Below are 27,430 nucleotides of genomic sequence, written 5' to 3' on the forward strand. Positions count from 1 at the left end.
GTACCTTCCACTGCATTGCCAAGAAAGGTTGTCGCAAAGTTATAGATCGCATCGCAAAAAAAAAAAATCAGATGGTCACATAGGCGTGCGCGATGAGCAAGTCACTTCTCGAAAACTCTCGCTCCGAATGCCGCTGATTGGCTCAGCCGCTCCGCGACTAGATCGCATCGCAAAAAGTCGGGTCAGCTAGCGACTACTCGAAACGCGTCGCTTTTTTTCTTCGGTGATGGCTTTTGCGATGAAAGTTATCGCGCGACTGCTGCACATCCCCGGTGTGAATGCGCCTTTATATTGAATCCTCCACTGTATGGCAGCAGAACGAACAAATACTTTTCACTGTACATACATTTTGTCACGCCAAGGTCACTGAAGTCGAGTAACTTTCATAGGAACTAATTATGAAGTAATTGCATTATTACCTCATAACAGTAAACTGTACTTACAAGAAGTAGCTTTTTTTGCATTACTGCTTGTAACTGTAAGTAAATATTTTTGGCTAAATGTAGCATCGAAGTAACGCAGACTCAAAAAAGCGCTTGGTTGCACAATCCTTTGGGGTCCAGAAACTTCCGTTTTCGTTTTAATCAACGCTGCTGTTTTTCTTTCTTTTTTTTAACTGTCTGGCGTGTCGCCACTGTGAGGCAATCGTTGTCTTGACGTTCTTCGTCTCTCGTTCAGTAGTACTCTGTCACCCCCCGAAGTCTGTTCACGAGCCTTGGGAAGCCGCTGTCCAATTTCAGGTAGGAATCGAAGCCCGCACGTTCGGTCTCGGTTCGTTCTTATTCCTCCGCTGATGAATCATACACTTTAAATATGAAATACTTAAAAAAACGTTTTTTTTCAACTTCACGATTGACTTGCGCATACAGAATTTACGACGCTTGCATGAACCATGCCATCCGTAAATCGCTCACTCAAATCGACAATTAAAATAATACTCTGCTGTAAACGCTTTATTCCCTGAGTAGCCCGACGGTTAAAGGGGCGATGCAACGATTTTTGTATTTTGCGCAAATACCGCTTAGAACGGATCCCTGACGTTAATGACCTGTGAAATACCAGTTCGTTTTTCACCCCACGCAATAGAATCCCCCAAAAAATTTAAAGAAAAACTAGCATCGTTCACCCCCTCAACTCGCAGCCAGAACAAGCGGCCAGGTGATCTGGAACCGATTATATGCCGCCAATGTTCATCATAGCCACGCGCTGGGGTTGGCAAAGCACAGGACACGCGCTGAGTTCCAGACATTGTTATGGTTCGGCTGTTGCCGTCATTGCAGCGATTGGACACAAGACACTACCCGAATGCTTCTCGAGCTATCGATTATCACGAGCCCAAAATCGAGTGTCCACGCCATGCCCGGGTCCAATCTGTGAGCCGCATTCAAATATCGTCACTGGGCGGTACTGCTACCGCCCAGCTACGTCATCAGGTTTTGCGAAGGAGAGATTGAATGAAAAATCTCGGTTTTGTCCTCGAAATTACAGCGCAACAAAGGAGTTTCTTGGTCAATGGCGTTGCGTGCGAGTATCCTTGAGTCCCACTAGTGCCAGTAAGCTCGTGTAAAGTGAAAAGCATTCCAATTGAATATCGTTGCACCGCCCCTTTAAAAAGTTGTAATTACCGTTGGTCATTTCTTCGTTTTCGCGCGAGCGAAGGCAATGCTAGGCGCGCGAGCGAAGAGCTCTGTACCTTCTGTAGTACATGTGCGTTCCTCTCTTGCAATGCACGCTCGTGCATTCCTTCAGGTTATCTTCACGCGCGTATAGCTTCATCTGTGATCTTAGCTCGCACACAAGATAAAAAGTATAAAAACGCCGAAACTTGTAGATTCTTTGGATAAATTAAATCCACACGTACACGCACCCATCAACGGCACCACCGGCACGTCGTATCTGGATATAAACCGTGGCGGCACCTGGCGGATTTACCTGTCCCTAAGCGTGGTCACGTGATATTTTTCCCATGCCCGCTTGTTAGATGGCACGGCATCTAATGAGCGCCATGGCGCAAATGAGATGACTCATTTACAGGGAGCTTTAATGAAACGTCACTACCCAAAGCGTTTTGTTGACGAGGTCAACAACCAAATGAAACAAAATGTGCAACCGTGCGAAAGAGAAAGAGATAAGGATGTGGTGTGCATCCCCTATGTCAAAGGAGTCCCCGAACATCTCAGTCGCGCTTTGAGGCCTCTTGGCATTTGAACTGTTTTCGAGCCATACAGAACTATTAGAAATTCCGTTTCCAAACCAAAAGACCCAACCCCGGCGAACGTCCAGAGAGGAGTTGTCTACAAGATCCCCTGCAGTGACTGCCCAGCGTCCTACATTGGTGAAACCGGACGGAGGAGAGAGACCAGATTCAAAGAACACAAGCGTGACGTCACGTACGCATCCCACACGGCGGGACTGAAAACTGAACTAGTGGACCATGCGTGGACAATGAGGCGTTCTTTTGACTTTCCAGCCGCGACGACCTTGGCGAGGGAGGACGGATGGGGGCCCCGAAAGCTCATAGAATCGTGGTTTGTTCGCAGAGACACATCCGTGTGTAACAAAAACCGCGGCCCTCTCCACGATGCTTCTTGATAAATAGCGTTGACTTGAGGTTGAACCTTGCATTTGCTTTGTAACTACTGAAGATGCCTCCCGCATGGAAGGTGAAACGTCTAATGAAATTGTTTTTTTTTTTTTTTTTCTGTTGTGTCAAGTCGGTGCTTTTATTTTAATTATGGCGTCTCCCGGCTTTTGGAGTATTTTTGCGTTAGGGGCACTCCGGTTTGTTTGTAAACATGAGTTGGTGACTCATTGACGTCACTCCACTGCGGTGGCGCTGCTGTCGGTACTGCGCATGCGCAGAAGCTTCGCTCCTCCCGAATTTGGTTTCTACGCACGCGCAACGCTCGCACCTGGGGTGCTATGTTGCGCTTTTTGCACTCCCAGGAGACTTGGAAGAAGGAAGTGACGTCAACGACTAGAGCAAGCGCAGATTGGATGTTGACAGAAGAAAACAAAGTCAACATCCAATCTGCATTTGCTGCGTTGTTGACGTCACTTCCTTCTCCCTAGTCTCCTGGGAGTGCAAAAAGCGCAACATAGCCCCCCAGGTATGGGCAAAGCGACTCGCGAGCTTGTTTGTAAACGCTAGTGATGAACTGAACTTTTACCGAATCGAAAATTCGGCGCCGAATCTTGGGATTCGGCGAAGCCGAATTTTTGCCGAACTTTTCTAAAGATTCGGCAAAGGTTGGATGGATGGATGCATGGATGGCAGAGCCGTGTATATAGAGAGTTTGGTCAATGGGAGGTGCGGGCAAAGCCAGGGTGAGCGCAAGACTCGGAAAGAGGGCTTGGCATGCTCTCTTGACCAACCAGATGCCGAAAAGAATCCCCTAGTGGTGGTAGCGAGAAACAGTTCTGATCAAAGGCCTATGTTCGTGTATGGTTTTAATAAGCGCGTAAGAGTGAAGTGTAGTAACTCTTTGTGGTTGAAAATGGAGTGCACGTGAAGTTTCGATCATGATCATGTAGAAGTATGTAAGAAACAAATGCGCCGCTCAACCCTGTTTTGCTCGGACAGAGTGTGACCGCTCGGACGGCAGATTCGCGGCCCTCGGCGCTTGGCGTAAGGATTATGTCGATCGTTCCGCTAGTCGCACTCTTCCATCATCATTTTGGATGAGTGTGATTGAAACATCACGTGTGCCATATTTTCAGCCACCGAGATTTACTCCGATGCACCTATCAGGTTTGTTTCTCGCGACCACCGCCAGGGTATTATTTCCGGCTTCTGGTTGGTCACATTTGAATTTCTGAAGACGCCCTGGAACACGCCCAGACCGCTTTCGGCCAATGGAGCCCCAACGAATGGCCCAACACTCTACATCGGCTCTACATATACGGCTCTGATGGATGGTAATGGCCAGAGCCGTATATGTAGAGAGTTTGGTCAATGGGAGGCGCCGGCAGAGCCAGGGCGTGCACCGGCCTCGGAAAAGAGGGCTTGGCATGCTCTCTTGACCAACCAGAAGTCCAAAAGAATCTCCTAGCGGTGGTAGCAGGAAACAGTTCTGATCAAAGGTCTATGTTCGTAAATGGTTTTAATAAGCGCGTAAGAGTGAAGTGTAGTAACTCTTTGTGGTTGAAAATAGGGTGCACGTGTGGATTTGATCATGATCATGCAGAAAGATGTAAGAAACGAATGCGCCGTTTTGCTCGGACAGTGTGACCGCTCGGACGGCAGATTCCCGGCCCTCGGCGCTTGGCGTACGGATTATGTCGATCGTTCCGCTAGTCGCACTCTTCCAACATCATTTTGGATGAGCGTGATTGAAACATCACGTGTACCCTATTTTCAGTCATCGGGAGTTACTCTAATGCAGTTATCAGGTTTGTTTCTCGCGACCACCACCAGGGTATTGTTTTCGGCTCCTGGTTGGTCACATTCGAATTTCTGAAGACGCCCTGGAACACGCCCAGCCCGCTTTCGGCCAATGGCGCCCCCTCATTTGCCTCCTATACTTCCCAACGAATGGCCAAACTCTCTACATACACGGCTCTGGTAATGGCTATAGACTTTGTAACGGGCGGCAGCTTGCGCCACGTAGCCTAACATTTCGTCATCTTTTTTTTTTTTTTTTTGTTAATTTGTATAAATTTTGTTAGCAGCCACGTATCCAGGGGGGGTCATGGGGCCCGGGCACCCCCCCCCCCCCCCTCGAAATCTTCCATTTATCTGGGACCCTCCTCCTTCCTCCCCCTCATACAGCATTTTGTCATGGGCGACCCCCCCCCCCCCCCCCCCCCCCCCCGAAACAAAATCCTGGCTGCGTGCCTGGTTCTAACATAACCCTCCCCCTTCTTAAAGTGTTCCCATTGCTTATTTTTATCTGTGTTTTCACACCACCCTAGATCTTGTTCGCCAATTTTTCCAATATCCTCTTAGTTACTGCAATACTTTCCCTATCCATTCGTCCCTCCATGTCTGCAAATCCCAGTACTCCCTTCAAAAGTTCGACATGCGCCGAACTTCGCCGAATCTCAAGTTCGGCAGTAGTAAACACTCATAGCGAGTTCGTTTTACACGCACTGGCACGGTTTGAGTTCTCTCCCAGAATGCATCACACTCGCAGAGTGTTGCACGGAGAACTTGACTCATAGCGAGTTCGTTTCACGGCACTCGTGCCCATGCGTGCCCACTCGTAGCGTGGAACGGGTTCGTTTCAGCCGGCACTCCACGAGTGGTTGCACTCTCCGAGTTCGTTTCAGCGCTGATACCCCACGCGTGCATGCACTCGCTGCACCGAGAAAATCGGGAGTGCGCCAAAATGCAACCCCGTCATGCCTCGCTCCGGCGGGGCCGGCGAGGAGCGGGAGCAGGCGACGAGGGTTCGTCTGCTACGATGTGTCGCGGAACCGAACGGAACAAAAAGTAAATTTTCTGATAGAAATCGTGTCCCGCGGGCCACGAAATCAAACGCGAGCTTGAATTGTGAGCGTCTGCTATTTCCCGAAGGAAGCAATTGACAACCCGTGATTTATTTGCAGGTTTTAAATCGCTCTGTTGCCGTACAAACGCTGAAATATACCAGTGTGTAAAGAAACGCTCAGAACAAACGTAACAGCGGCCCCCGAGATGTCTATCATCATCCGTGTGCGGGTGGAAAATTTAATATTTGTCGGCAACACTCACCCAGCAGAAACCTCTGTCTGCCCAATAAGCATCAGAGAAAGCTAAAGATGGTAACTTTACCCGAGGATTGGGCAACATCATCATGTTTAACATTTACCTACGTCAGCTAACTTGCCCCGTCGTATTTTGTTCGAGAAAGCTCTCGTTCTTGACGCCCTCACTAAGGCTAATTTCTGATCCACCTATAATGACAATCCAAATCGAAAGTCCCAGTTTTGCTGGATATTTCAACAGGCTAGTTTTAAGCCGTACCCTTTCAGTGGTTCACGCATAATACCATGCTCAAACAGATCAAGCTTCTGCTCGGACAGCATCATCAGTTTTCTTCTGTGTAAACGGTTATAAGAATTGAGAGATCGTAACCAGCTGCTTTGTATAAAACTGGGTGCGAAAATTTACGCCGTCTGTAACTATCTCTACGGCATCCGAGCTGCTTGAAGTCATCGCAACTATAAACTACAGGTTGCAGCGACCACAGTTTGTAGATAAACGTTGGTAGCCGACTGCATTCTCGCATTCCCACGCATCACTCCGAACAGAAAGGCGCTAGTTTCGGTTTGAAGTCGGTACCTTTTCTACAACATAGATGGCGGCAACATCAGTCTTCTGCACGCGGTGCATTTGGCGAGTTCGTTTGAGTCCAGTTTTCCGTGCGACACTCTGTGAGTGCGATGCATTCTGGGAGAGAACTCGCACGGTGCCAGTGCGTGTGAAACGAACTCGCTATCAAACGAACTCGCCCAATGCACCGAGTGCAAAAGATAATGCCCCTGAATAAGAAAGGTAGCGACATCTTCTCCCTTCTCCTTTGACGCACACACCTTTTATCTTTATGTTTTGCTCTTTTACACCTGCGCGTTGACTGTGGCGCCGCCTAGATCGCTCCAATGATAGCAAACGGCCTCCTATATTTGGTTTATACTTGAGTCAGAGCAGCAGTCAAAGGCTGAAAGACACGCAAATGCATACACACAGGATAAAAGCGCACTGTCACGGTCTACCAGCCATGAAGGATGTGCTCAAAGAAAGACGAAAGCCGTGACGTTACGCAGTCGGCGTTATTTGATTGGCGACATGAGCTCATAGCATGCACTGCACTCCGACAGCATAGGCCATTCCTTCTCCCTCCTCCTCCCTTATGCAAACTCTTAGTTTTATTTTGCTCTTTCGCGCTCGCGCGTCGACTTTAGCGCCGCCTGGATCGCTCCAAGATAGGAGGCGGCATTCTTCAAAGGATGTCGCTACTTTTCCGTATACAGGGGCTTTAGCAAAAGACTGGTGCTGCCGCCATCTATGTTGTAGAAAGAGTACCGCCCTCAAACCGAAACCAGCGTTTTTCTGTTCTGTGTGATGGGTGGGAATGCGGGAGTGTAGTCACTAACTACCAACGTTTATCTACAAACGTTGAACGCTGCAACCTGTGGTTTATAGTTGCGATGACTTCAAACAACTCGGCTGCCGTAAAGAGAGTCAGCTACACACGGCGTAAATTTCCGCATCCAGCTGTCTGCAAAACATCTGGTTGCGATCTTTCAATTCTTATAACTGTTTACACTGAAGAAAACTGATGATGCTGTCCGAGCAGAAGCTTGATCCGTTCGAGCATGGTATTATGCGTGAACCACTGAAAAGGGTATGGCTTAAAACTAGTCTGTTGAAATATTCAGCAAAACTTTTCTTGGGACTTTCGATTTCGGTCGTGATTACAGCTGGTATCAGGTATTATTAGCCTTGGGGAGGACGTCGAGAACGAGAGTTTTTTCGAACAAAATACGACAGGGCAAGTTCGCTGACGTAGGTAAATGTTAAACATGATGATGTTGCCCAAGCCTCGAGTAAAGTCACTATGTTTAGCTTTCCCGTATGCCTATTGGGCAGTCAGGTTTCTGCTGGGGGAGTTTTGTCAACAAATGTTCAACTTTTCACCCGCACACGGATGAGGATAAACATCTCGAGGGCAGCTGATGCGTTTGTTGTGAGCTTTTCTTGACACACTGGTATATTTCAGCGTCTGTACGGCAACAGAGCGACTTAAAACCTGCAAATAAAGCACGGGTTGTTAATTGCTTCTTTCATAAAATAGCAGACGCTCACAATTCAAGCTCGCGTTTGATTATGTTGCCCGCGGGACGAGATTTCTATCAGAAATCTACTTTTTTTTTTTTCGGTTCTGCGACACATCGTAGCAGACGAACCCTCCGTCGTCTGCTCCCGCTCCTCGCCGGCCTCGCCGGAGCGAGGCATGACGGGATTGCATTTTGGCGCACGCCCGATTTTCTCGGTGCAGCGAGCGAGTGCATGCACGCGTGGGGTGCCTGCCGAAACGAACTCGCTTTCGCCGCGAGTGGGCACGCGTGGACACGAGTGCTGTGAAACGATCTCGCTATGAGGGACCTTATAGCGAGTTCGTTTCACACGCTCTGGCACCGTTCGAGTTCTCTCCCAGAATGCATCGCACTCACAGAGTGTTGCACGGAAAACTGGACTCAAACGAACTCGCCAAATGCACCGAGTGCAGAATGTGCAGAGGACTGATGATCCCGCCATCTATGTTGTAGAAAAGGTACCGACTTCAAACCGAAACTAGCGCCTTTCTGATCGGAGTGATGCGTGGGAATGCGAGAATGCAGTCGGCTACCAACGTTTATCAACAAACGTTGGTCGCTGCAACCTGTAGTTTATAGTTTCGATGACTTCAAGCAGCTCGGCTACCGTAGAGATAGTTACAGACGGCGTAAATTTCCGCAACCAGCTGCCTACAAAGCAGCTGGTTGCGATCTTTCAATTCTTATAACCGTTTACACTGAAGAAAACTGATGATGCTGTCCAAGCAGAAGCATGATCCGTTTGAGCATGGTATTATACGTGAATCACTGAAAGGGTGCGGCTCAAAACAAGCCTGTTGGAATATCCAGCAAAACTGGGACTTTCGATTTGGATCGTCATTATAGGTGGATCAGATATTAGCCTTGGTGAGGGCGTCGAGAACGAGAGCATTCTCGAACAAAATACGACGGGGCAAGTTAGCTGACGTAGGTAACTGTTAAACATGATGATGTTGCCCAATCCTCGGGTAAAGTTACCATCTTTAGCTTTCTCTGATGCTTATTGGGCAGTCAGAGGTTTCTGCTGGGGGAGTTTTGTCGAAAAATGTAAAATTTTTCACCCGCACACGGATGGTGATAGATATCTCGGGGGCCGCTGTTACGTTTGTTCTGAGCATTCCTTTACACACTGATATATTTCAGCGTTTGTACGGCAACAGAGCGATTTAAAACCTGCGAATAAACCACGGGTTGTTAATTGCTTCCTTCGGGAAATAGCAGACGCTCACAATTCAAGCTCACGTTTGATTTCGTGGCCCGCTGGACGCGATTTCTATCAGAAAATCTACTTTTTTTTTTTTCGTTCGGTTCCGCGACACATCGTAGCAGACGAACCCTCGTCGTCTGCTCGGTCTGCTCCCGCTCCTCGCCGGCCCCGCCGGAGCGAGGCATGACGGGATTGCATTTTGGCGCACTCCCGATTTTCCCGGTGCAGCGAGTGCATGCACGCGTGGGGTGCCAGCGCTGAAACGAACTCGGAGAGTGCAACCACTCGTGGAGTGCCGGCCGAAACGAACCCGTTCTACGCTGCGAGTGGGCACGCGTGGGCACGGGTGCCGTGAAACGAACTCGCTCGTTTCACGGCACTCGTGCCCACGCGTGCCCACTCGCAGCGTGGAACGGGTTCGTTTCGGCCGGCACTCCACGAGTGGTTGCACTCTCCGAGTTCGTTTCAGCGCTGACACCCCACGCGTGCATGCACTCGCTGCACCGAGAAAATCGGGAGTGCGCCAAAATGCAATCCCGTCATGCCTCGCTGCGGTGGGGCCGGCGAGGAGCGGGAGCAGACGACGAGGGTTCGGCTGCTACGATGTGTCGCGGAACCGAACGGGAAAAAAAGTAGATTTTCTGATAAAAATCGGGTCCCGCGGGCCACGAAATCAAACGCGAGCTTGAATTGTGAGCGTCTGCTATTTCCCGAAGAAAACAATTGACAACCCGTGATTTATTTGCAGGTTTTAAATCGCTCTGTTGCCGTACAAACGCTGAAATATACCAGCGTGTAAAGAAATGCTCAAAACAAACGTAACAGCGGCCCCCGAGATGTCTATCACCATCCGTGTGCGGGTGAAAAATTTAACATTTGTCGACAAAACTCCCCCAGCAGAAACCTCTGACTACCCAATAAGCATCAGAGAAAGCTAAAGATGGTAACTTTATCCAAGGATTGGGCAACATCATCATGTTTAACATTTACCTACGTCAGATAACTTGCCCCGTCGTATTTTGTTCGAGAAAGCTCTCGTTCTCGACGCCCTCACCAAGGCTAATATCTGATCCACCTATAATGACGATCCAAATCGAAAGTCCCAGTTTTGCTGGATATTCCAACAGGCTAGTTTTAAGCCGTACCCTTTCAGTGGTTCACGCATAATACCATGCTCAAACGGATCAAGCCTCTGCTCGGACAGCATCATCAGTTTTCTTCAGTGTAAACGGTTATAAGAATAACCAGCTGCTTTGTAGACAGCTGGTTGCGGAAATTTACGCCGTCTGTAACTACCTCTACGGCAGCCGAGCTGCTTGAAGTCATCGCAACTATAAACTACAGGTTGCAGCGACCAACGTTCGTAAATAAACGTTGGTAGCGACTGCATTCACGCATTCCCACGCATCACTCCGAACAGAAAGGCGCTAGTTTCGGTTTGAAGTCGGTGCCTTTTCTACAACATAGATGGCGGCAGCATCAGTCTTCTGCACTCGGTGCATTTGGCGAGTTCGTTTGAGTCCAGTTTTCCGTGCAACACTCTGTGAGTGCGATGCATTCTGGGAGAGAACTCGAACGGTGCCAGTGCGTGTGAAACGAACTCGCTATTAGTAAACACCGTCCAAGTCGGACTTTGACCAACGATCGTCAGGAGCCAATCATGCGGCTCCAAAGGTGCATCGTCATGGTGCCCGTCGTCTTTGTGTCATCCTCGTCGAAACCAAACGCGCAATTAGTTGTGATAGGGCCGGTTGCACCAACGCCGCTTAGAGCAAATCGGAGCTTAGACGGAAACCTAAGCTGAGTTTCGGTTTCGTTGCGTTGCACCAAAATCGCTTTTCGCTAAACCTAGCACTAAACCACACCTATCGTAAGCTCTCAACATTGGGTGGTTTGCTTTTGGTTGTTTTTTAATTCCGAACTTAAAACATGGCGGATGGTTTGTGGCGGTTGTGGCGGTCGACGCGGTGGACAAAAGTGCTTATGAAAAGTATTTTGGGCTACAACAGCGTGAGAATCTCGACAGAATGACTTTCGATAGTGATACGGATGCAAAATATTGTCGTGTGAGGTGTTTATCAGTCTCTGTTTTCAAGTTGGCTCTCCACTCTGAGCACCGTGACTCTGAGTGCGTGTTAGCCCTAACCGGGGAAGGTACGCAGCGACGCATCTGTGTGGTTCACCTGAGTCTTCTCGTTGGTTTTTCTATCAGCGTGCTTATTCGTATGTATTTACTTATTTTCGCATAGCTGTAACGTATTGCCATTTACATCCTTGTTTATTATTACTTGCAACGCATGTGCTTCATTCCGATCGGCGCGTTGAATAGCGGCAGTTCATGATCTCGGCGATCAGCTGATTGTCGGCACTTCTGCCGTTCGCATCAGATTGCGGTGAACGACTCTTAAATAATAAAACAGCGAATATGCATTTTATTTTGTTTTTAGAGTTTTGAGACAATCTTCAGTGAATTTTCTCTGTCTCGCGAGTAGAATCTTAGCTTCAGAAAACTCGTTCTACAACCGCAACTTTTCTAGCTGTCGTGCTTTGTAGGTATACAGGGTGTCACAAATGAAAATTTGCACGGTCTTTTTTACCGCAAAAATAAACTAGGCATCGCCGAACGCTCATTCTCCGCCCAAAGGTAGTGCTATAGGTCACAACCAGATGCCAAAGTTTCAGCCCGATCCGATAACTTAATCAAAAGTTATAACTGATTTTCTGAAAATTTCAATGGGAAAATGGAGCCCATTTTTGCCCGTTTTCGGTTTCTGGTGCCATAGAGCCCCATGTGTTCGAAAACTCCGTCGGCCGCCATTTTCCCATTGAAATTTTCAGAAAATCATTTATAACTTTTAAATAAGCTGTCGGATCGGGTTGAAACTTTGGCATCTGGTTGTGACCTCTAGCTCCACCTTTGGGCGGAGAATGAGCGTTCGGCGATGCCTAGTTTATTTTTGCGGTAAGAAACACCGTGTAAATTTTCATTTGTGACACCCTGTATTTGGCTCTATAACCATTCGTAGCAATGACAAATAATAACGACTACAATGCGAGATTCTTTCAGCATTGTGTTAAGGGTTAAGGCACGTCGCATCACGTGGTGCGAAGAGACGACTGTTCTCGTAGAACCGATGCGATGAACTAGTGGGAGGTTTTGTACTTCGAAGACTGCCGCCGTCTATTTGTTTAACTGGGCAGACAACATTACCCTTAGTGAACTCCAGATATACCTTTTATCACTCGCAAACGAGCTTCTAATTCTCTATCAGCAAAAATAAAAACGAAAAAAAAAAACGGTTCTGGGCGAGTTTTGGGTGTTCATAAATTCGCAGCTTGTATGACCATCAAGGAATCCACCTTTAGTATCGCTTTGATGTATGGGTAGTTATACTTTCCACATCACTAAAACAAAGCAAACTTAGTTCCATAACCAAAGGGTTTGACACGATCAAGCCATTATTTTAAGGTGTCTTTTCTTTCGTTGATTGCACACCCCTTTCTATGCAGTCATCAGCAGTAAAACATGTCGATCTCAGTTGCGGTATGTGCAGTGCGCAGAAAATGATGGTCCACCAGCTGTTCATCCAAAGCATTCTGGCATGGTGTCTAAATCAGTGGAGGGCTGCATTGTTTTTAACAAATGGGTTTTTAAGACAGATGTTGAAAGCAATCAGGTTTGGTCATTTCCTGGGAGATAAAGGCTTCGCTTGCTCACACGACATCATGACACTAGTTGCGGCACCAGAGACAATTGCCAAAGTAAGGTAAGACAGGGCTGATATTCGCACCTTCATGTTGGTGGTTTAAAGGGATACTACAAAGAAATTTCGGGACTTGTTTTTTGGTCTATATGTGTTCAAAGGAGCAGTATCACATTGACCACACCAATATCTTGTTTAAAAGGCACAAAAATGAATTTTAAAACGAATTAAATGATTAACAAAGAGCATTTAATGGATGTCGCTAACGCCTTGTTTGTAGTGCCCGTCTAGGAACCTTGAGAGGTATTGACGATAACTGTCTCGCCTCCGGCCAACACGAGAAAAGAGGGAAGGAGGAACTCCCCTCTTCCCGAGAATCTCTTTTGTGTGTCCCAGAAGTTGCTATTGTCCCTCTACAAAATTAGCAGATTAGCCTGTCACTCAAAATTTGTACAAAAGCAGCCGCTTCGGTGGTTTGGCTGGAACGACTAGGCCATCCTCTCGACGTCAGCCTCGCCGTAGCTTTGCTCGTCCCGAGACGAACTACCGAACTATGTCACGATTGCGTTGGATGTCACGTGCTCTTTGCTGGCTGTTCTCCGAGTGCTTGCCAGAGTGGGTCGTTTATAACGAAAAATGCAGCCACCAGGCTCAAAAAACAAATGTGCGATTGTCCTTTACGGATATTTAAGTTTCTTTATTCCTTTTTATACAAGAAGAGGGGGAGGAGGGAAGAAAGCAGTACAAAACTGCTTGACAATGCCCTCTCCTACCCCAACAGCAACAGCAGAAGAGACACTCAAACCAAAACTGGTCTCAAGAATACACAATCAGATTTCTCACGAAACTAGTAAAGATAGTATGTGTTTGTTGGAACAGTTTTGAATTGTATTATTCCGCGATAAAAATTTTTTTAACATTTTAGGTAGCTGGTATCTAACCACTGACTTCCGTAGTTTGTTCTCGAGCGTGGGATCGTCCAGGCGTCGGCACGACGAGTGGCATACGAGGTGTTTTGTGAGCGAAGGGAAGAAAGAGAAAGAAGACTATTTCCCGGGTGGTTTATCGCTGCTTTATATGCTAGGTCAAGTTTATACTCATAATAATTCGTGATTGGAACAATTCCTAATTTATTGAGGAACGGTGCCGTGTGGCTGTCATGTGCCAAAATATGAATTACCTTTTTCTGGAGTATTTAATCATGATGAATATTTGCAGAAGTTGTATTTCCCCATACCAAGACACAGTAATTAAAACAAGAGTAGAATAAAGAGTTATAAAGAAGTCGTAGTACAGACTGGGGCAAGGTTTCCTTGCTATCATGTGAACTGTTTCATATTATCGCATGTATTCAATATTGAGGATCATATTCAACCTATTTTTGAACACGACGGGTATATTTCAAATTTCGTTGAAGTATCCCTTTAGGACCTTCCTTGAACAGCTGTATATGTGACCATCACATGAATTAAATTTTCCATCAACTATGCACTCCCATTTTGCATGCTCAAAATGCTGTGTGCAGTGGCGTAGGTAGGGGGGTGGTTTGGGGGGTCAAAGCCCACCCGAAATCATCACTTTTGTTAGTAAGGGAAGACAAATATTGAATGATTACCGTTAGGGGGTTAGAGACAGCCGTGTCCGTACCCGTAAATTGTACTCTATATCGACCACTACACACGAAAATGAAAGAAAGACCCCTCCTCGAAAATAATTCCTGGCTACGCCAGTGGCTGTGTGCATGAAAAAGTTATACATAGACATATCGACCCCATGGAAGGGAAGTAGGATCTACAGAAATGCTGTTTGCCTGAATTCAAGTTCAGCTTGAGGACCGAACACTGCACGTGCGAGCATTGTGGCCACAGCAGTTCTTCATAACATGGTGCTTGAGCTGGTTGAAGCAGTGCTCCTCGTGGATCTGGAGCTGTAAGGCATTGGCGTGTTTTCCCAGCTGTGCCAACCGAACAGTTGCCTTTTAAGAGCTGCTCTGAGATAATTCTCATCAACCGTGTGTTTAAATGAGCCTAAGTGCTCCTAGGCAGGGTTTCAAAATGCTGGATGGGCATCATAAGCTACAGCATCATTTGACAAGTTGACAAGTGGATGCTCTGTTTTGTAGACACTTACTTTTACCTTTATTTCTTTAATTAATTTCAATTACCTTTATAAGTAATATGTTTTACTGTACTCATGTGTTATGGGGCAGCTTCTACAGTTATATTCTCCTACAGTTCATTTGTGCAAGTAGTGTGGTGCATGATTCACACTGGTGTAACTGTCCCTGACCTAATTTTGTAATTGCTAGACTAGAAGCACAAGTTGGACTAGTCTCATATTTGTAGATAGGCAGAGGCGGACTTAGCATTCTGCCAGTCTAGGCAATCTAAAAGTGTCGCCTCCCTCTACGCTCACATAAACGCACATGCGTACAGATTTTTTCACCCCAGTTCTAGGGTATTCTTGATGGCGGTTACAATAGCCACTTCCGTAACACCTTGTATGAGATTGAAGATACAACGGTCTATGGTGCCGTCTAACAACAAGTGCAGAAGTTCGGACTTCATTGTTGTAAAATAATTTTTGACGCGTTTCAAGCACAATGAAAATTGTTTGACGGTGCAGTACTGTACAGGCAAGCAGAGGAGCACAGGACAAATCAGTCTGGATGAAGTCGACAATTTTCTTTATCAAGGCGTCTACGCCTATCAATATTTTCTAGTCATCGTTGGTCAGTGTCTCCTCAGTTCTCTGGGTTTTTTTGGGTATCCGTGTTCCTTTGATTATTTGGAGTTTCATATATATATGAATCACATAGTTGGCCTAAAGCCACTTTCCAAAATTTGCTCCCCCCCCCCCCCTTCTTTCCAAACATAGCTGCCCTAAACCGCTGCCTAGTCTGCATATTGATAAGTTTGTTACTGCGGATAGAAACTTCAAAGGAAAAACAGAAAGCAACTGGGATAAAGCACTAGATTGTCAACATTGTGATAGTTTTACTTTGTGTTTCACCTATTGCTGGTGCTTTGCTTGTCTCTAGACTATCAGCTGTTAGTCTCGGTTTCCTCTTGTAGCTGTTAACGATTCCCTTACCACATAGCAAATATGATGTTAGGAATACCATAGGTGGTTTCTTCCTATTTTCAACACAGTAGTCAGCAACTATAAGGAAAATCCACCAGTTTATTGAAACTGGAAAATATGTGAAAGCTATGGAAGTGAAAATTAGGTTCATACTGAGCTTAGAAGCACTTGGCGCATATTGTGACCAAATAGGTGATGGCACATGTGCCAAACTGCATAGAAAGTTCAATGTGACACGAATCAAACCTCTGGTTGCAGTATTTTACTCATATTTAAAAGCCTCTTGTCAGACGGACGAGTGTGGTGAATGTGCTAATGGAGAGTACCATCTTGAACGATACAATAATGAATGCAACATTAATTTGTATATCTAGAACCACACCGTGCCAGAATCATATTCGCTCTGTGGTGCAGTGTACTGTGCCACAGCATATAGACGCTTTGCAGCAGCTGTGCATGGGCGCCGCCATAACTGACCTTCAGTTTTTGTTTCCCCTTATTACGTTTGCTTCACTTCATTATTACTATAGCAAGCCAGGTTATTGCCATCCTAGATTTTATTCTGTCTTTCTCCCCAGCATTCGCCTTTGTGGAGGCTCGTCCACACCAATTTTAGTGGCTCGGTATCTCGGTGAAACAAGAGAAGGTCAGCAATGGCGGCTGTATTCTGGCGCGTGTGTAAAGCGTCTATAGGCCATGCCCCTTTAGGTACACATGTTACCACATGTTGTGCAGTATCAAAAACGATTACAATCGTTAGGTAATAATATACTGTATGTACTTCAATATATTTAATTTTATTAGCAAAATTAAATAGAATTTTTATATCTAGGGTGTGCCTTGTTGCAATGCACATGTGTTGTGTGGTGAAGTAGGTATCATGAAAACACCCTAGTAGTTTAGTGTTTTGGCTCCACTTCACATTTCAATACAGATATGTAGACTTGAATTTTTCTTGACAAAAGGGGCACTAGTTCTAGTTATGCCTTTCTTGTTCAAATATTTGATTATCGAATTTCTTACGGAATTAATTTGCGTAAGTAACAAAGACATGAAATGTTCATAAAAGCTGATTTGGGCATCTGAATTATTTTTTTTAGGAAAATAATGTACTGGGTCATGAATAACCTAAGCTTAATGTGATTATCCCAGTGTTGGTCTTCATGATATAGATGTGAGGCATAACAGGTGACATAATAAAACAAAAATCTATGTACAATGTGGGGTCTAAGGCACAGCACATATTTATTTGCCAAAAGACAAAACTAACAAAGGCTTAGAAAGAGAAACCCTCAACACCCATGCTTATAAATCAGAGTGATGGAATAGGGCTAAAGAAATGAAACACACGACTACCAGAAAAAAGTGAAACTTTACCACTATGCGACAACTTCACGTAACAAGATTTACTTTATCTAAAACAATTGAGAAGCCCAGAGCCTAAAGCAGCTGACTTTTTGAGCCAACTACTCTAAAATTAACTATACTCCATTTCACGAGGTAACAGAACCATGATGACTCGTCGAGTACATAGAAGGTCAGGTTAGAAAGTTGCATGTAAGGACCCCAAGTTAGCAGTCCCGCTGCATATGGAAAGTTTGCCCTCTACAGTGGAGACACAAAATATCTAATTTCATATATGACTGACTCAACACTCTGAAGATCAAACAACCCATTTGATTTTGACGTTTATGGTTATAATAAAGTCGAAGTAGATAAATTTGAAGCTGTGTAATGATATAAATCACGTATGTAGTGTATAGTGTGACCGCACGAGAGTGCCCTGGCGTAAATGCTATATGTATTCATTTACTAAAATTGGCTCATGAAATAAAGAAAACCAAAAAATAAGTGTGGTTGAAGCCAGAATATAGGTGTTAAAAATAATCCTTGTCATACAACAGTGATTAAAAGAAAGTTTAACATTTCGGTTATCTTGCACCTTCTGTTGGCCGCACTGTCTTGTTAGCTCTTATGGTGCAAGGTTGATGTCTCCAATCACTGCTGTGCAGGCTTGAATGTGTTAAGTCAGCTATACTCTGTTTCACCTTGTGTTGTACGGCAGGAAAGGCTACAAGCTTCGATCTCCTTGCTTTAGGGCACATCTCGGCGGCACAAGCTCTCGTGCACCAAGAGCAGCTGCCAACGCTATGAGCTCGCGCTTCTAGCCTTCGCTGCGGTACAACATAAGGTGAAACGGAGTATAAGCCGTGACTGAGGTGAAAGAAAGAATAACTGCCTCATGTGTAATTTGTATGTGACTCTCCTGAGCCGAAATAAATATCTTTCTATATATCTCCAAGTGGAGAAGTCATTGTTTTCGTGGTCTGAAGGGGCGTCTGGTACCGATATTTATCAAAACCTTTGTGCACCGTATATCATGGAAATGTTTTGTCGCGAAGAAGTGTGTTTGAATGGATAAAGAAGTTATACGAAGGATTCACAAGTGTCAGCCATAAAGGAGTTGATGCCTGTGCGTGTCGACGACTGATGACGACATTGAGCCTGCTCAATGTCGTCATCAGTCTATTTCCGTGGAAGGTAATAGAAGGGTGGCAGTGGACGATGTGATAAATCATTTGCAAATCAGCCAAGGCTTTGCCTATGCAATAATCTATGACTGGCTTGGGTTTTTTAAATTTTTGATAAAAATAAACTCTACAGGTAGAAACGTGAATAATTTTTAATCACCCTTGATAAATCATTTTAGATTGGGATTTTACTAATAGCACATCGTTCAGTGGACCAAAAGAAAAAAAGGTAGAAAGTCAAAAGCCTGACTTTCAGTGCGAAAATGTGAAAACAGAGCGGACTATTTCGTACCTCCTCCCCTTCGCAACCTCTCTGCCTTTTCACTGTGATACATCCGCGGTCCCAAAAGCGCGTCATCGGGTCCAAACTGACGTCACACGCAACCGGACCTCACTTATTCCCTTCACCCCTAAGCTGACATTGTGGTGGAACCTACGCGCTTGCCGGACCAATCAGCCGCCTCCCTTTTATCACCTGACTTCATTCTCTGCAGCCACATTTGCTACGCTCACGTGGCAAGTGTGGCTGGCCGAGCGCGGAAACATTTAGGCACCCTAGGCCGAGCGAGCACGTAGCTTCAACAGCACTGTTAGCTTCGGAATGAACGGGGTGGGGAAAGCAACTTTTGTCTGAATTTTGAGCGACGGGCTAATCTTCTAGGGGGAGAATGGATGTGTCCGGATTATACAAACGAGAGTGCGAGCAAGAGGGGACTCCCCCTTTTCGTCTTCTTTAACTGTTTGATGGAATGCGCGATTTATGAGTTGAGGAGGAAAGCTAAAAAGGAAAAAGTTGGAAAAGCGTTTCATGACCCCTTTAAGTTTTTTAGAGTGCAGCTCTTGAGCGCCTGTTTCCGGCTTGAGCGGCGTCACCGTCGGCGTAACCGTGCCTTGCATTATGGGACGTTCCCATAATGAGGTCACACATGACGTCACGAGGGTCACGAGCTTCAAAGTTACCTTCACGAAGGGGGAGGAGGAGAGGATATGCCAGCTATCCGTTGTGCAGGCTAGTGATATCACCATTCGTATATCAGAGGGAGGCATGTATCAAAACGTGGTGTACTCGTTATCCAAGTGGCCGGATATACGGGTCAGCGATCTCTGTGGCACGTCAGATGAAGTTAGTGAATTTTTTGCCGCCTAGGTTGACGACTGCTTGCTCGTGGTAGCTCTGTATCTCTTGCCTATAGCACTCTCCAAATATTTCTTGCAAGACAAAGAACGTCATGCCAGTTATGCAAAAAAACATCCCATTGGCCCCGAGGAACGTGCACTCGCTGTTCTGCTGTGCCATCTCAGGGGAGTACGCTCAAGACTAATGCTGAGGAAATAATTAAAAAAAAAAAAAAAGACCGCATCTCCACGTGGTGAATGATGTTGATTGGGGCGAGGCTCTGGTGGTGCTAATGATACTGGTTTTATTGTTCATAGGCAGTGCTGATGGTGCTGATTTTTTTTTATTACTTATAGGTAGTGCTGAGTTCCGGGTTGCGCATCGACTTCATTAATACTGTTTTATGGTCGGTGAAATGCAGAGCCAGTGGTTTTTCTAGCGGATGAGCTTGGATCCGCTCGAAGCCGTGAGAACGCATTTCCACCGCTTAAGTCAACGTCCCATGTCAGAAAGAGAATTTGTAAAAAAAAAAAATTGGCTTGCACTTTATGTTTATACAGCCTTGATGGAGATGCGCCTCAACGGGTAATCGGTCTCTTAGCTGTAGATGAGAAATTTGGCCAGTGCGGTCAACCGCTAACCTGGGGTTTTTAACGTGCATCACGCAGTAGTAATCACACGAACGCGTGCCGGTACGAAACTCATCCAGATCGAAACGGGCGGGGGTGGCGGGGATCGAACCCAGGAGGTTCCCAGCGGAAGCTTTCGCTCCACGCTCCGAGCTGAGACGCGTTAGCCCACTCGGCCACTTCCTCCCCAAAGAGAATTTGTGGTATGGAACGTGGTTATATACGCATTTGAGCATTTGACCGCAGCGCCCTCTGGTCTATAAACGTTGAGCCAATGCATGAAAAGTTTAACGCGATTATATACGCATTTGACCGCAGCGCCTTCTCCTGTATAGACGTTGAACGGCTACATGCAACGTTTCATCCATGACAGGAACCCCAGCTCTTGAGTTGCTACCACATCTCAGAGCCCCTACTCATCTCACAGTGGTGGCCGAGTGGTTAAGGCGATGGACTAGAAATCCATTGGGGTCTCCCCGTACAGGTTCGAAGCCTGTCGACTTCGCAAACAGTTTTTTTTTTTTTTTTTTATGTGAGCACGGACGGACAAGGCTAGACCCTAAGGAGCTTCGCCCCTAAAAAAAAACGCCGAGCAATTTTCTACATAGTCGAGAGCAAGTAGAATAACATCGAGAGTATCACGTGCTTCGTCAGTGTCGACTCTATCGCTGCCTTGTTCTCCCACCTTGCTCCTGCTATCCTGATTCTTGGCACCGACAGAACTTAGAGTGGAGCTTCCAAATGTGAGAACTATATTTCGTTTCTCCGGACAAGCGGTGAGCGATAATACCACTATATATATAGGGTGGCTCAAGTCACCAGGCTCGATCTAAAATGGACCGTAAAAATCAACGCCTGCACGTAGCAATTTAAACTTTTCGTCAAAGGTGTATTTCACAGGTCGGTTTTTTCTTGTAAAATTACAAAGCGCAGTTCTCTTTCTATAAAAAATAAGCCCAAGAAACTTGCCTGGGTCAACGGCGGGCGGCGACGCAGACCACCAAGTCGAGGTGCGGGGTGTGTTTAACGCTCTTATTGATAGATGGCGCCACCTCCTTGTTTCAGTCAGAGATCTGGTTTTGGTTTGCTTTTAAAGAAATATCGAAAGTGCCCGCGTCGACCGTCGTTTATTGACACGAACATAATCTTTTTTGCGATCTACCCTTGGCTTGAAAATAAATGCAGACAGAGATAGCAAAACTTCGGAAGTGACCAATAGGAGTGCAACTGGGACTAGCTGAGGGGTCAACTGGCTTGACTATGCCCAGATGGGGAACGGGTAGGGGTAACTGGGACCAGTTAAGGAGTTAACTGGTTGGAGGGATTCCCAGGGGAAGTTTCAATTGTTTTCCCATTCCCTGTTGGGGTTCACATGCCGTGTCCATTTCGACAAGATGGGGGTGTATTGATCTTTGCTAGTGAAGGAAAAAAAAAACTTAAATATATAGATTTACAGAAATGGATAAACCTTTAATTACTAGGTATACATTTATGTATTTAAAAAAAAAATATGTCAAATTTCAATGTACATATCCTTTTATAAATTGCAATATAATTAGTGGCATAAAAAATATTTACTTAAATCAATGTTTATGTACTATCGGGGAAAAATGAAATGCGAACAGAAGAGCGCGTGGCTCTAGGTACAGGCTGCGCCGCCTGGAAGTGAGCCTAGGGGCGCGGGTGCGTGGCCTACTCCGACGTGTTCACGCCCCTCGCTCTGCGCTCCCCAAGCTTCAGCAGTACGCCTCTTAGTGCGCTGAAAGCTATCACCGCTATCTTTGCTGGCTCAGCGCGTACGGTGCGAAGAAGCTCGCCGCACTCGGTGAGCAGGCAAAGATAGCGGTGACAGCTTTCAGCGCACTGAGAGGCGCAGTGCCGAAGTTTGGGAAGCGCCGAGCGAAGGGCGTATACACATCGAAGTAGGCCACGCACCCTCGCCCCTAGGTTCACTTCCAGGCGGCGCAGCCTGTACCGCGAGCCAGGCGCTCCTCTGTTCGCATTTCATTTTTCCCCGATAGTACATGTATAAAAATGTATTAAACATTGAAGCAAAGACCTACTCCTTTTTTTTTTTTTTAATCGGACGCAGCAGGCCGTTGTGACACGCATGCGGATTAGTTTTACGCGTTGTCGACAGATGGCACATGTGACGCAGTGGAAAATCACCAATCATGATTTTTAACGATGATGAAGTTGAGAGGCTGAAGGTACAAAATATTACAGTTGAGAAAGCTAGTAAATACAAGTATCTAGGGGTATGGATATGTGATGGTGCAGAATATCTCAGTGAGCATGAAAAGTATATAATAGGTAAGGGCAACAGAAATGCAGCTGTAATGAAAAATAGAGCACTTTGAAATTACAACAGGTATGAGGTGGTGAGAGAGATTTGGAACGGGGTCATGGTGCCTGGCTTGACTTTTGGAAATGCAGTGCTATGCGTGAAATCCGAAGTGCATGCGAGACTAGAAATAAAACAGTGCAGAATAGGTAAGCTGGCTTTGGGGACACATTGCAAAACACCAAACCAGGGAGCTAGTACAAGGACACACGGGATGGGCGTCATTTGAGAGCAGGGAAGCGGTGAGCAATATAGAATTTGAGTATTGGTTGAGGCAAATTGATGGGTGGCAATGGGCACAAAAGGTTTTCAGCTATTTATACATGAGGAGTATAGATACAAACTGGAGACAGTGCACTAGGAAGTTAGGAGGACAGTTTTTAAGGCTATAGTGGACTTAGGAAGAGCAGGTGTCAGTTAAGGCGACAGAAAGAGATTGGTGGCTAGAGAGAATGCAGACAAAGACGGCTCTGGAAAACTATAAATTAAACAAAACAGTTATTGCCAAAGAAAGCATTTATGACCATTCTAGGGGAAGCTCATTGTTGTTTGAAGCGAGGACGGGTGTACTGCAAACCAGAACACACAGAGCGAAGTACCAGGAAATGGATACAGTGTGCACTGCTTGTGGAGAGGAGTACGAGACGGCTGAGCACTTGATACGAAGCACTTGATACGAAGAGAACATAGATTTAATAAAGTCATTGGGTTTTAGAAACAGCGAAGGAACAGTGGATTTCAAGACAGTAGAGATTACCAAGCAAATATTAAGTGAATGGTGGCAGAAAGCGAGAGAAAACTAGGTATTTTCTTATTAACAGATGGCAAGGGTGTTTTATAGCCTCACTTTCTTTGCAGTGCGGAGCGAATATAGCTTTCACATTTAAATATTCTAAGCTTAAATGGTAAAACAGAATGGCTAGGTGGCGTAAGCTACCGCCCGATCCAAAGGGCTCAGCCGGATTCATCCATCCGTCCATCCAATGGTCGGTAGAGAAGGGAACCCATCGCCGAAGTTGGTGTATTGATAAACGTGTCGTTATGAAAATGTCAAAACCATATCTGCGCTTCTTGCGACCCAACGGTGAACTTCGAGGGCAGAAAGATGCTGTTCAACGACCGGAGGGCAGCCAGGGAGAAACCAGACGGAAGAGAAAACAGCCGCGGAGAGCACAATGGTAAAAATGGCGGAAGGTCTACCCGAACTGGCAGCTGTTGTGACGCAAGCAATTGGAATTGTTTGATTGTAAGGTGGGAGCGCATCCTATCAGGACTTCACCTGCGCAACGCGGAAACGCGGGTGAGCACCTTTCTTCACGCGATGGAGGGAAGCTAGGGACGTCGTCACGGATGCTGACAGACGCCAGCGGCTAATCTTTCACCTCGCACGAATACTAGCTCTGAAAGGGCGATTCAGTCGTCGCAATTAGCTAACGAGGCAACTGAAGCGGTCCTTAGAGCTACGCTGTGCTTCCTTCAACCCGGAAACGTGGACGTCACCGAACCTATTTATTTTCATTCTTGGTTTTTGACAATAAAGACTGGTCAACCTTCCAAGTTTTGCCGTGTTTCGTTGCTGGAGTTGGCACCGTTCTGTCAACCAGTTGAATCCAACCAGTAATTTAGCTCGCCACGTGCGCGGGTCAATTTTCAGTTCCCCTCTTTACGGCGAGCCTTGCAATCGTAGCCGCCCTATATTCGCGCTCTTTAGTGCAGCGACATAACGCACGTGTGCATACCTTGTTGCCGATCCGGTTTGGGTGGACGCCTTCGCGGCCGATCCACTGGTGCCACTCGTCAGCCAGCCCGTCTAGGAACGTGAACCCTTCCCTGCGACACAACTCTCGCAGCAGCGAGTTCACCTCTCGGTAACGGTCATTCAAAGCCTCGATCTCTGCAGCGTGACTACGCTGCCATCCCAATGAGTAGAACCTATTCTCCCGTCTCGGAAGAACGGAAGAAAAGGCGATCGGCATCATTGGATTGCGTTCACAGATCTGGGCAGCTAGACGACGATATTTGTCGATGTACACGCTGGCACTAATATGGGAATTATTAGTGCCAACGTGCAGGATGACAACATCAAAATCGGGTAGCCTCTCAGACACATGGGAAAACAAGTGCTCAATTCTAATACCACTAAACGGCGCAACCTCAACGGCCAACCGACTATTCAATGGCAAGTACTGGGGCAAGTACTTCACCATCGAATCGCCGGCTACCAAAACTCGAGGCACGTTGGGGGTGTGATCAAAGCTAAAATACAAAGAGTAGCACTAGATACGGAAAAATGTATTGCTAAAAAGAACAAGACAATGCTAAACAAAACGCTTCAAAGAGTGCGAAAGATCAGTCAAAATAGCTTGCGTGACCGGAGCCGACAGCAGCGCGGGCAGGACCCGACCACAGAAGACTACAGCGGCAGACGCACATGGTCGGGCACATGTCATAACAAAGGCAACATCCGGGGCCGGGGATGATACGTTACTTCCGGCGTCGAAGGAGTGATTTCCACACAGCCGTCTTTCCTCCGACGCGACTACGTCACTTCCGGCGTCGGAGGAGTGATCAGTGGGGTGAAGCTCCCGGCTACTTCCGTCCCGCCGCGTATACTTATGACGTTTGTCCGGTCCGGCGAACTGCTTCCGATTGCCGCGCTCCCAGCGGCTGTTGGCACTTGTTATTTAATTTTAAATAAAATTGATTCATATATCTAATGATGCGAAATAAAAGTGAAGTTGTTTTGAAGGTGTGAATGGCTTTGAAGCTTGTTATTGTAACTTTCTCTTTCACTCTTTCAACGTGTCTGGGCGCGCTTTCTCTCTCTCCGAACCCGCGCCTCGCGCCTCGAGATGCGCTGGCCGCTGGCGCCGGGAAGTCGGTGGACCGTTAGAACGCGCGAGGGACGCGAGCCGGCGAGTTGTTTCGCTTCTGGGAGCGCGTCGCGGCGCGAGATTCGTCCCGCGTTCGTGCGCGCGCGGCTATCTTTTCTTTTTCGTGGGAACTCGTTGTTGGTGTAATGTGGTCAAGCATGGATTTTCGTCATGAACACACCACCTGATGTGCCAAGTGGGGAAACAATGACTGCCGAAAGCCGGGATGTCAATGGTTTCGAGTTCGAATGGACGTGCGGTACGCTCTTTTGGTCTTCTCTTGCTTAAGTTTCTGATTAGATGTTTGCAACAAAACCTAACTGTCGCAGTGGTGGTGAGTATTAATTGTTTGATTTTAGCAATAGCTACGATGCTTTCCAATCACAAAACCAAATCCTATCATTGTTCAGGATTGCTCTTCACTCGCCGCGAGAAATATGTCATTGTCAAATTACTGGAGACTTCGGGTCCATATCACAAGAGCGAATGACATTTTAGCGAACGGCGACATTTGAGCGAATGGTCGTTTTAGCGAATAACGGGGGCGGGCGTTAACCCATCCGTCGCGCTGCGCTTTACGCCGCTTCGCGGCGACAGTCTGCGGCAACTCATTACAAAAATATGAACTCACTTGGCCCACCCGAAAACGCCGCTTCGCGGCTTCCGGCTATTCGCTAAAGTGTCGTTCGATGAAACGTGGGCGTTCGCTAAAACGTCATTCGATCAAGTGAGTGCCTCCCGGAGACTTCTGTGTAGACTTTTTCATACCAAGATCGAGCACATATGCTCACTTTAAAAGATGGCAAACTTTTTGCTGTGAGCTGTTTATTTGGCACTGTTGTCAGCGATTAACGCGTCTGTTCGCGAGGAGTGAAAATATGAGCCTAAATATTTTTCGATTAATTGAGGATGAGCGATAGAGCGATCCGCTCTGGTTTCCCGTTTCGTTTAGCAGTGACTCACTCCTAAATTTAAGTGATAATATTAAAAACGAATGGGCAGGTTCTCGATGAAGACTCAATACCAAAGAGCTGAGCTGTTTTTCTTGGCACTCATTGCTTAGTTTCTTTTAGTTGCAATTAAGACACCGTCGTCGGTCTTTACTTATATGCTTACTTATATAATCAAATTTGCAAGGACGCATATCATCACCTTCGTCGCACGTAACCTTAACGTTTTATCCTGTTTTGTTGTTCATTTCTTTGTTTCTCGTGTGCAAAACAGTGAGAAATTTCGTCTGTATTTTCTACTGTCTGTTGAATAAAAATGAACGCAAAAGGACAAGCATTGCATATTTTTTGTGTATGTGTCACTTTCGTTGCTTTGCTAGGTTTCTGCTGCTTTGCTGTTGGTCTCGCTTTTCAGTGCTGGCTTGTGTGCGTTTCAACGCACATTAACCAGCATTGAAATGCGAAGACCAGCCGCAAAGCAGCAGAAGCCTAGCAAAGCAACGCGCAAACCGAGCAAAAAAAAAAAAAAAAAAAGCTACAATATATATATATTTTTAACTCTAGGTGGCGCAAGCTACCGCCCATCCATCCAAACACAATGGCGCTGCCGTGCAGTTTCGGTTTTGGTTTCGCTGTGCCGCCATGTTGATTTTAGTACAGCCACCAGATACCAGGGGATTCAAATGGCGCTGCGGCCTCCCAGGGTTTTCCAATTTGCGTTCCATGGGCGGTATAGGAAGTTGCACTCCTCTGGAGTGATTTGCACACAGGTCCCACTCCTCCGACGCCCGTCGGAGGAAGCACTTCCGCCGGGGGATTTCGTCTGCGTGTCGTCTGCTTTCTTTCGCTGGTCAGTTGCATCCTCGGACGCCGCTTCCGAGACCTTTTTTTGTCGCAGTTGGTGGGAAAACAGCCACAATGCGTCACTTTGGACGCTATTTAGACCGCAATTTTGAGACACGGGAGGCTGCCAAAGCAAACTCCAGATAAACTGCAATTAATGGCTCTGAAAAGAGCGTGTCAGAAGAAGCCCGCGGTTTTCGCGGTTGTCAAAGCCGCTGGTCATATGTGCAAAATAAATAAATATGTGCTCTTCAGTTCTCGTTGTCTTCAGTCCACATGTCCACCTCGAACTTGGAGGCACTTGTGCAGTCTTCGCTCATAATCCTTGAAGGTTGCCTCCCGCGTATT

The 27,430-nt window shown here is 46.4% G+C and overlaps 1 protein-coding gene across 4 annotated transcripts in view; it reads left to right on the plus strand.

Annotated features, from left to right (window-relative positions):
- The window catches only part of LOC8037016 (solute carrier organic anion transporter family member 74D), a 97,415-nt gene that overhangs the window by 37,466 nt on the left and 32,519 nt on the right, over positions 1-27,430 (plus strand). For 2 of the 4 annotated variants that reach the window (XM_029989179.4, XM_029989181.4), the window contains exon 1: positions 10,859-11,230. The exons of 1 other annotated variant lie outside the window; for it this stretch is intronic. The gene's annotated coding sequence lies outside the window, so the exon portion shown is untranslated. Of the gene's footprint in view, positions 1-697; positions 741-10,858; positions 11,231-27,430 lie in introns of those variants that run through there. One more of the 4 variants, XM_040216024.3, reaches the window with a different exon arrangement.

Source organism: Ixodes scapularis, unplaced genomic scaffold (assembly GCF_016920785.2).
Source record: "Ixodes scapularis isolate PalLabHiFi unplaced genomic scaffold, ASM1692078v2 PGA_scaffold2__306_contigs__length_199485367, whole genome shotgun sequence".
Lineage (NCBI taxonomy): Eukaryota > Metazoa > Arthropoda > Arachnida > Ixodida > Ixodidae > Ixodes > Ixodes scapularis.